Genomic DNA, 11,431 nt, shown 5'->3' on the forward strand with positions numbered 1-11,431 from the left:
AAATGTGATAGGTCGATCTATAATGATCTATTAGTGAATGAGATCGAAAGGGTGGACTTGCATGTCAATTTCCCCTTAATTAGTAAGTGGCCGGCCATGACAAGGAGGGTGGACAAAATCTTATGGGCAAAACATGTCATAAACATGTTATGTTAATACTTATGTTAGGAATAATAAAATAAAGAACATGGGCAATAAAATATTAGTGTTAGTAGGAGGAGAAACAAAAAAAATGTGTGTGGTTGCCCCTTTCATTGCCGTGAATTGAAAGAAGAAAAAAAAAGTTCTCATTTGTTTCTTCTTGACCGAAAAATCAAAGGAAGGAGGGAGAGAAAGGGTTGAAGAGGTTCGGCCATACTTGTATCTAGATTAAGCTCAAGAGCTTAGAGGACCAAAGTTGGATAAGGGAAAGGAAAAAGTGATCGAATAGCCGTCGAAATCGTTCGATAACATCCGAGGTAAGTTTTCGAGTAATGAAACTTAGATTATGATTCGATTAGATTATGTTATAAGCAAATCAAAATCATGCCCTTGTATGTAGCTTTTGAGTTGAAAATGATAATGCTTGATAAGTGACTTGTGTTTGAATTCTAGTTATGAAAATGAAATATAGATTGTGTCATGATTTACTGATATGTGCATGGGTATTCGGATGATAATCGGGCTAAGTCCTGAAGGCATTTGTGCTAGTGACTAATTCCGGGCTAAGTCCCGAAAGCATTTGTGTGAGTTACTATATCCGGGCTAAGTCCCGAAGGCATTTGTGCGAGTTACTATATCCGGGCTAAGTCCCGAAGGCATTTGTGCAAGTTACTATAACCGGGCTAAGTCCCGAAGGCATTTGAGCAAGTACTTATATTCGGCTAAATCCCGAAGATGCTTGGGTTTGGAAGTGAACAAGCTTGCTGTAAATTTCAAATTAGTACGCTCATAAAATCCAAACGATGAGGTATGTTTCGTATATGCATCGGAAAAGCCAATTCGTTTTAAATAGTATTCGTTCAATTGATTAACGAATTTTCGGCCTTTAGTTAGGTTTGATACCTTGTGAATGAATAAATTGATTGAAGCGTGAAGTAAGTATGTTTATGAGAATGTGCATATATGAAGTTATCCATTTAGCCATATGAATGTTATACCTTAGCCGAAACTAATTTCATTATTCAAAACTTACTAAGCATTAAATGCTTACTCCGTTTCTTTGATTCTCTGTTTTATAGATTTTGGTTCGCCATCTATCGGGCTCGGGATTGTCGAAGTCGAAGTCGTCCACACGATCAAAGCCCTTTTGGTACACTTTTGGTTGAACTCTGAAAATGGCATGTATAGGGCTACCCTTTTTGTTGTTGGTCATGTACCCTTTAGTTTTGTATAAATTTGGATAGCCATGCGAAAATGGCTTATATACACTTTGAGCATAGCATTATAATCATCTTGTATGTTGTTCATTGAGAGGTATGGAAATGTTTGGTAACGATTAGCCATTGGGAATGGTTAATTATGATTAATTTGATGCTATGTATGGCAAACTCTAGTTGATTCATGGAAAACCATGAAATAGGTAAGGTTTACCTTGAAAATAGATGCTGACAGCAGCAGTGGTGTGGATTTGAAAAATCACTAAAAATAGTAAGAATGGAATTAAATAGTGAATAAATTATGTAATTTAACCTTGATGAATCTATTTTCATAGGGAAGTAATGAAATGATCATATGAATAGTATTTTATGAGATTTTAAAGTTTTCGTGAAACAGGCCAGAGCGGTTTCTGGATTCCCTGTTCGGACTTCATTATAAATTAACCAGAGATAATTATAAGTCATGCCATATATGTATAGATTCCTTTTTGAGTCTAGTTTCATTAGAAACAAACGGCATAAGTATTGAAGCCCTGTATAAGGAGTTATCTAAGTCGCAATGCAGAAAGGTCAGTGCAGTCGAACCCTGTAACAGGGGAGAATTTAACTAATAAACTGTACTAATTGGCTCGACCAAAAATTCTAGAAAAAAACTTTGTGGATGGATATATGAGTCTAGTTTCAGGGAAAAATTACAAAACTGATTTTCGAGTTTTGGAACTCAAGATATGATTTTTAAGGTGACAGTGACGCAGTTAGCCAGTTGTCTGGAAATTTTTAAAATGGACTGTGAACATACATGAATTATGTCTGTTAGCACCTCGTGGTCGCTTCCGACAACGGTCTCGGGTACGGGGTGTTACAATTTTATTGGTATCAGAGATACGGTTTAGTCGATTCTAGGACTACCGTAATACGTTTGGGTCTAGCTATACAAGCCATTTTGTGATTATTTGATAGTGTGGTGATTTTTGACATTTGCAAATGTGTTTATTTATAGTAATGGATCCCGATCCCAACCAAGCGGTAGCTGATGATCTTGAGAGTGTAGCGCCTGCTCCCGCACAAGGGACAGCGCCGGCGGACTCTCAACCTATTGCTAGCAATCCGAATGCTGAGGCTAGGCAAGCTTTTTATAGCGTGATGAATGATTGGTTTAACCAATACATTCAAACTAATACGGCTAATCCACAACCTCCATTACCGAATAATATCATCCCTGCACCTACAATACCTCCGGTAACTGACCAAATAAGGTCAAATAAGCCTCAAATTGACAGAATCTGAAAACACGGGGCTACTGAATTTAAAGCTACTGACAGCGATGATGCAGAGCAAGCTGAATTTTGGTTGGACAACACTATTCGGCTACTCGATGAACTATCTTGCACACCCGATGAGTGCCTAAAGTGTACTATCTCCTTCTACGTGATTCTGCCTACTATTGGTGGAATACGTTGATTTTTGTTGTGCCCCGAGAGCAAGTAACTTGGGAGTTTTTCCAAACCGAGTTTCGAAAGAAGTATATCAGTCAGAGATTCATTGACCAAAAACGAAAGGAATTTCTTGAACTTAAACAAGGTTCCATGTCAGTTACCGACTATGAACGAAAGTTTGTAAGGCTTAGCCGGTACGCTCGAGAATGCATTTCTTCAGAAGCCGTAATGTGTAAACGTTTCGAGGATGGACTAAATGATGATATAAAGCTGTATGTTGGCATTTTGGAAATCCGAGAATTTGTGGTACTTGTCGAGCGAGCTTGCAAAGCCGAAGAGCTCAGTATGGAGAAAAGAAAAGCTGATATGGGAGCAAAGGAGTTTCGTAAGAGGTCTTCGGGGAGGCCCTTTCAACAGTCATCGACGAAATTTAGAGATGATTTGGGCCGATCTAGAGACACTTCGGGTTTTTCTAGACGAGATCGTGATCGACCCCCTATGAGTGGACGAGTCACTTCGGTCGCCAGTGTTGGAAATGATCGTCGAGATAGAACGGAGTGTCAGTATTGTGGTAAATGGCATTCGGGGAGTTGTAGGTTCCATGACCGCTCCTGTTACAAGTGCGGATCAGTTGACCACTTTATTAAAGATTGCCCGAGGTTGTCTGAACAGAATGTAAATCAGAGTGGGAAACCTGGTGCTACTACTGCTCGGGGTAGACCATCTAGGAATACGGGCATGCTAGTGGCGGTCAGAGAGGATCTAGAGATGCTACAACCAGATCTGAGGCTCGTGCTCCTGCTAGAGCTTATGCTATTCGCGCACGCGAGGATGCTTCTTCGCCAGATGTTATTACCGGTACTTTTACTCTCTTTGATACTAATGTGATTGCTTTGATTGACCCTGGTTCTACTCATTCTTATATATGTGAAACCTTAGTATCCAGTAAGACTCTACCTATTGAGTCTACTGAGTTTGTAATTCGGGTGTCAAATCCTTTGGGTCGTTACCTGCTTGTCGACAAAGTGTGTAAGAAATGCCCCTTAGAAATCAGAGATTCCTGTTTTCCAGCCGATTTAATGCTTTTACCGTTTGACGAATTTGATGTTATCCTCGGTATGGATTGGTTGACCGTACATGATGCAATTGTAAATTGCAAAAGAAAACCATCGATTTGAGGTGTGTAAATAACGAGATAATCCGAGTTGAGTCTACTGACTTGAATAGGTTGCCAACTGCAATATCATCAATGTTGGCTCAGAAATATGTAAGAAAAGGGTGTGAAGCATACCTTGCGTATGTACTTAATGACAAAGAGTTAGAAAAGAAGCCTGAATCTGTGCCAGTGGTTTGTGAATACCCGGATGTTTTTCCCGAAGAATTACCTGGTTTACCACTTGTTCGGGAGGTAGAGTTTGGCATCGAGCTTGTACCTGGGACTGCACCGATTTTGATAGCTCCGTATCGTATGACACCAACGGAATTAAAGGAATTGAAAGCTCAGTTGCAAGAGTTGATGGATAGAGGTTTCGTTCGACCAAGTTTCTCACCTTGGGGTGCACCAGTATTGTTTTGAAAAACAAGGACGGAACCATGAGGTTGTGCATCGACTATCGTCAGCTAAATAAGGTGACAATAAAGAATAAATATCCGATGCCGCGCATTAATGATTTGTTTGATCAACTAAAGGGAGCCTCAGTGTTTTCAAAGATAGACTTGAGATCGAGTTATTATCAGTTGCGAATTCGAGATTCGGATATACCCAAAACTCCTTTCAGAACGAGATACGGTCACTACGAGTTCTTAGTGATGCCGTTTGGGCTCACTAATGCCCCTGCGGTATTTATGGATTTGATGAATCGGATCTTTAGACCGTATTTGGATCGGTTTGTAGTTGTGTTTATTGATGACATCTTGGTTTACTCAAGAGATGAAACCGAGCATGCTGAACACCTGAGATTAGTATTACAGATTTTACGAGATAAGCAGTTATATGCTAAGTTCAATAAGTGTGAGTTCTGGTTAAGAGAGGTTAGCTTCCTGGGTCACGTGGTATCTGCATCGGGCATTCGAGTCGATCCGAGCAAAATTTCAGCCATACTTAACTGGAAGCCTCCGAGAAATATTACTGAAGTTCGGAGCTTTTTGGGACTTGCCGGTTACTACCGAAGGTTTGTAAAAGGTTTCTCGATGATAGCCACACCAATAATGAAGCTACTTCAGAAAGATGTTAAGTTTGAATGGACGGAAAGGTGTCAGAAAAGTTTTGATCAATTGAAAACCCATTTGACGGAAGCTCCAGTACTAGTGCAGCCCGAATCAGGCAAGGAGTTCGTCATTTACAGTGATGCATCCTTACTTGGGTTGGGTTGTGTATTGATGCAAGAAGGTCGAGTTGTAGCTTATGCGTCGAGGCAACTGAAGCCACATGAGAAAAATTATCCAACCCATGATCTCGAATTAGCTGCCATCGTATTCGCTTTGAAAATATGGCGACATTACTTATTTGGTGGGAAGTGCCATGTATTTTCAGATCACAAAAGTCTCAAATATTTGATGACTCAAAGAGACTTGAATCTGCGACAAAGGCGTTGGCTTGAGTTGTTGAAAGATTATGAGATTGTCATTGATTATCACCCGGGAAAGGCTAATGTGGTTGCGGACGTCTTAAGCCGGAAATCACTGCTTGCTTTACGAGCGATGAATGAACACTTGTCTGTTCTACCTGACAATGTGTTAGTAGCTGAATTAAAGGCCAAACCATTATTGATTCATCAAATTCGTGAAGCTCAGAAAGTCGATGATGAATTGGTTGCAAACCAGGCTGAATGTGTTTCGAATAGGGAATCAGAGTTTCAAATTGATGACGACGATTGTCTGAGGTTCAGAAGTCGTTTGTGTGTTCCAAGAAATTCAGAACTTATTTCGATGATTCTGAACGAAGCTCATAGTAGCCGAATGTCAATTCACCCAGGGAGCACGAAAATGTACAACGATCTGAGATGTCAGTTTTGGTGGCATGGTATGAAACGAGACATTTCTGATTTTGTTTTGAAGTGTTTAATATGTCAGCAAGTGAAGGCGGAACATCAAGTGCCTACGGGTTTACTTCAGCCGATCATGATACCCGAATGGAAATGGGATCGAGTCACGATGGATTTTGTGTCTGGGTTGCCATTGTCGACAAGTAAGAAAGATGCGATTTGGGTTGTTGTTGATAGACTGACCAAGTCGGGCCATTTTATTCTCGTACGTACGGATTATTCACTGGATAAACTAGCTGAATTGTATGTTTCTCAGATTGTGAGATTACACGGGGTGCCCATTTCTATTGTGTCGGATAGAGATCCGAGATTCACCTCGCGATTTTGGAAGAAACTGCAAGAAGCTTTGGGTACCAAGTTGCATTTTAGCACCGCTTTTCATCCCCAAATCGATGGTCAATCCGAGCGGATAATTCAGATACTCGAGGATATGTTGAGATGCTGCATCCTTGAGTTTAGTGGTACATGGGAACGGTATCTACCTTTGATTGAGTTTGCTTACAACAATAGTTTTCAGTCAAGTATTAAAATGGCGCCTTACGAGGCTTTGTACGGTCAAAAATGCCGTACATTATTGTTTTGGACCGAGCTCGGTGAAAGAAAAATTTTCGGAGTTGATTTGATTAAAGATGCTGAGCAGAAAGTAAAAATAATTCGTGAAAGTCTGAAGGCATCATCAGATCGTCAGAAGTCGTACGCGGATTTGAAACGAAAGGACATTGAGTATCAGGTGGGAGATAAAGTGTTTCTTAAAGTTTCACCTTGGAAAAAGATACTCAGATTTGGGCGTAAGGGCAAGTTGAGTCCGAGATTCATTGGGCCATATGAAATCTCCGAACGAGTTGGTCCAGTTGCATATAGGTTGCTTTTACCCCCTGAACTCGAAAGGATCCACAACGTTTTTCATGTTTCGATGCTTCAACGTTACAGATCTGATCCTTCGCACATAATAAGTCCCTCCGAGGTTGAAATTCAAACCAATATGAGTTATGAAGAAGAACCAATTCGTATCCTAGCTCGTGAAGTGAAAGAGTTGCGAAAAAAAGGGTTCCTTTAGTAAAAGTGTTATGGCTCAAACACGGGATGGAAGAAGCTACTTGGGAACCCGAGAACTCTATGAAAGAACGATACCCAAACCTGTTTACTGGTAAGATTTTTGGGGACGAAAATTTCTTAAGTGGGGGAAAGTTGTGACAGCCCTAAAGTGACCCTAGTCGAAAAGCGGTTTCGGGACCGTTAAACCGAGTCACCAAATTATTTGAATATAATGATTATTGTCTAAAATATGTGAATATGAATGTGTGAAAGTTTTAAGCTTCGATTTAGTCAATTGCATGTGAATTTAGCTAATAGGACTTATGTGTGACACTTTTGAAATGTGATAGGTCGATCTATAAGGACCTATTAGTGCATGAGATCAAAAGGGTGGACTTGCATGTCAATTTCCCCCTTAATTAGTAAGTGGCCGGCCATGACAAGGAGGGTGGACAAAATCTTATGGGCAAAACATGTCATAAACATGTTATGTTAATGCTTATGTTAGGAATAATAAAATAAAGAACATGGGCAATAAAATATTAGTGTTAGTAGGAGGAGAAACAAAAAAAAAGTGTGTGGTTGCTCCCTTCATTGCCGTGAATTGAAAGAAGAAAAAAAAAGTTCTCATTTGTTTCTTCTTGACCGAAAAATCAAAGGAAGGAGGGGGAGAAAGGGTTGAAGAGGTTCGGCCATACTTGTATCTAGATTAAGCTCAAGAGCTTAGAGGACCAAAGTTGGATAAGGGAAAGGAAAAACTGATCGAATAGCCGTCGAAATCGTTCGATAACATCCGAGGTAAGTTTTTGAGTAATGAAACTTAGATTATGATTCGATTAGATTATGTTATAAGCAAATCAAAATCATGCCCTTGTATGTAGCTTTTGAGCTGAAAATGATAATGCTTGATAAGTGACTTGTGTTTGAATTCTAGTTATGAAAATGAAATATAGATTGTGTCATGATTTACTGATATGTGCATGGGAATTTGGATGATAACCGGGCTAAGTCCCGAAGGCATTTGTGCTAGTGACTAATTTCGGGCTAAGTCCCGAAAGCATTTGTGCGAGTTACTATATCCGGGCTAAGTCCCGAAGGCATTTGTGCGAGTTACTATATCCGGGCTAAGTCCCGAAGGCATTTGTGCAAGTTACTATAACCGGGCTAAGTCCCGAAGGCATTTGAGCAAGTAGTTATATTCGGCTAAATCCCGAAGATGCTTGGGTTTGGAAGTGAGCAAGCTTGCTGTAAATTTCAAATTAATACGCTCATAAAATCCAAACGATGAGGTATGTTTCGTATATGCATCGGAAAAGCCGATTCGTTTTAAATAGTATTCGTTCAATTGATTAACGAATTTTCGGCCTTTAGTTAGGATTGATACCTTGTCAATGAATATATTGATTGAAGCGTGAAGTAAGTATGTTTATGAGAATGTGCATATATGAAGTTATCCATTTAGCCATATGAATGTTATACCTTAGCCGAAACTAATTTCATTATTCAAAACTTACTAAGCATTAAATGCTTACTCCGTTTCTTTGATTCTCTGTTTTATAGATTTTGGTTTGCCAGCTATCAAGCTCGGGATTGTCGAAGTCGAAGTCGACCACACTATCAAAGCCCTTTTGGTACACTTTTGGTTGAACTCTGAAAATGGCATGTATAGGACTACCCTTTTTGTTGTTGGTCATGTACCCTTTGGTTTTGTATAAATTTGGATAGCCATGCGAAAATGGCTTATATACACTTTGAGCATAGCATTATAATCGTCCTGTATGTTGTTCATTGAGAGGTATGGAAATGTTTGGTAACAATTAGCCATTGGGAATGGTTAATTATGATTAATTTGATGCTATGTATGATAAACTCTAGTTGATTCATGGAAAACCATGAAATAGGTAAGGTTTACCTTGAAAACAGATGCTGACAGCAGGAGTGGTGTGGATTTGAAAAATCACTAAAAATAGTAAGAATGGAATTAAATAGTGAATAAATTATGTAATTTAACCTTGATGAATATATTTTCATAGGGAAGTAATGAAACGATCATATGAACAGTATTTTATGAGATTTTAAAGTTTTCGCGAAACAGGCCCAGAGCAGTTTCTGGATTCCTTTTTCGGACTTAGGAAATTCATTATAAATTAACCAGAGATGATTAGAAGTCATTCCATATATTTATATATTCCTTTTTGAGTCTAGTTTCATTAGAAACAAACGTCATAAGTATTGAAGCCTTGTATAAGGAGTTATCTAAGTTGTAATGCAGGAAGGTCAGTGTAGTCGAACCCGGTAATAGGGGAGACTTTAACTAACCAGAGGTGACAGTGATGCAGTTAGGTAGCTGTCTGGAAATTTTTAAAATGGACTGTGAACATACATGAATTATGTCTGTTAGCACCTCGTGGTCGCTTCTGACAACGGTCTCGGGTACAGGGTGTTACACCCGCAAATCTCGATACAACTTACTCCCTCCTAGATTCATAGCACAAGGTCCATTATGTGCCTCTTTTAAAATCATTGATCTCAAGTCAGAGTCCCTCGGCATACAAATTCTTCCTCAAAAACAAAGAACCCCATCATTATTTAACCCAAAATCTGGATTCTCCCTATTCTCAACTTGCTGAAGCCGAGAAACCAACAACTCATCCTCCAACTGTTGCTGCTTAATCTGCTCCACCCAGGTCGGTCTCACTTGTAACTCTGCCAATAAGATTCCATCGTCATACAAACTTAAACGAGCAAACATTGCCTTCAATTCCACCACAGTCCTTCGACTTAATGCATCAACCATGACATTTGCCTTACCTTGATGGTACTCAATTGAACAGTCATAGTCCTTTAACAACTCTATCCACCTTCGCTGTCTAAGATTCAGCTCCTTTTGAGTTAACAAGTACTTAAGACTCTTGTGATCCGTATAAATAATGCATCTCTCCCCATACAAGTACTGCCTCCATATTTTAAGCGCAAAAATCACTGCTACCAACTCCAAGTCATGCGTAGGGTAGTTTACCTCGTGAGGCTTAAGTTGTCGTGAAGCATAAGCGACCACTTTACCCTCTTGCATCAACACGCAACCCAAACCTACATGTGATGCATCGCTGCACACAGTGAAATCCTTACCAGACTCTGGTTGAATCAACACTGGCGCTTTTGTTAAAACCTTCTTCAGTTTCTCAAAATCCTCTTGCTGCTTATTCGTCCAAACAAAAGGTGCTCCCTTTCTTATAAGTTTCGTTAACGGTGCTTGCAACACAGAAAATCCTTCCACAAATCTCCGATAATAACCTGCCAACCCCAGAAAACTTCAGATTTCTGTTACTGACCTCGGTGGCTTCCATTCCAAAATTGCCTCAATCTTTCGAGGGTCCACCTTGATTCCCTCAGCAGACACAACATGCCCCAATAAAGTGACTTCCTTCAGCCAAAACTCGCACTTACAAAACTTTGCATAAAGTTGTTTTTCCCTTAGCACATGCAGCACAACACAAAGATGCTCATCATGCTTCTCTTCCGTTTCCGAATACACCAAGATATCATCGATAAATACGACCACAAACCGATCCAAGTACGGCTGAAACACTCGATTCATTAAATCCATGAATGCTGCCGGTGCATTAGTCAAACCAAAGGGCATAACCAGAAACTCATAATGACTATATCGAGTCCTGAATGCCGTCTTATGAATATCCACTTCTTTGACTCTCAACTGATGATATCCTAATCGAAGGTCGATTTTAGAAAATACCGAGGCTCCTCTTAATTGGTCAAACAAATCGTCGATTCTTGGCAGAGGATACTTGTTCTTGATTGCCAGTTTATTCAACTGTCGATAGTCAATACACATTCGCATGGTCCCGTCTTTCTTCTTTACGAACAACACTGGTGCGCCCCATGGGGAAACACTTGGTCTTATAAACCCTCTATCCAATAGTTCCTGAATCTGAGCTTTCAATTCTACCAACTCCTTTGGTGCCATCCTATAAGGCGCAATGGACACAGAAGCCGTTCCAGGTAACAAGACAATTCTAAACTCAACTTCTCTGTTCGGAGGTAATCTAGGAAGTTCCTCCGGAAATACATCTTGAAACTTTTTAATGGTCCTAACCAACTCCACAGTTATCCCCTCAGGTTCAACTTGACTTACAAATGCCAAGTACGCCTCACAACCTTTCCAAATCAACTTCTCGGCTCTTAAAGCCAAAACAACATTGGACAAATAATTCCTTCGTTCCCCTATGACCATTATCTCATCATCTTCGACAGTTCTTAGTATCATTCTCTTAGCAGTACAATCCAGCGTTGCCCTATGCTTAGCTAGCCAGTCCATTCCCAAGATAAGATCAAAATCCCCAAATGGCAGCTCCATCAAATCTCCTACAAATATCTTATCTTGTGTCTCTAAAGGCGCCGCCCTAAAGAGTTTATCTACCTTAACTGAGTGTCCTAAAGGGCTTATCATTGGTACCCCACTCACCGTCTCCTCGGGAAGCACTCCCAAAGCCCCAGATACATCACAAGCAACATACGAGTGAGTGGAAACCACATCAAT

Source organism: Gossypium hirsutum, chromosome A03 (assembly GCF_007990345.1).
Source record: "Gossypium hirsutum isolate 1008001.06 chromosome A03, Gossypium_hirsutum_v2.1, whole genome shotgun sequence".
Taxonomy (NCBI): domain Eukaryota; kingdom Viridiplantae; phylum Streptophyta; class Magnoliopsida; order Malvales; family Malvaceae; genus Gossypium; species Gossypium hirsutum.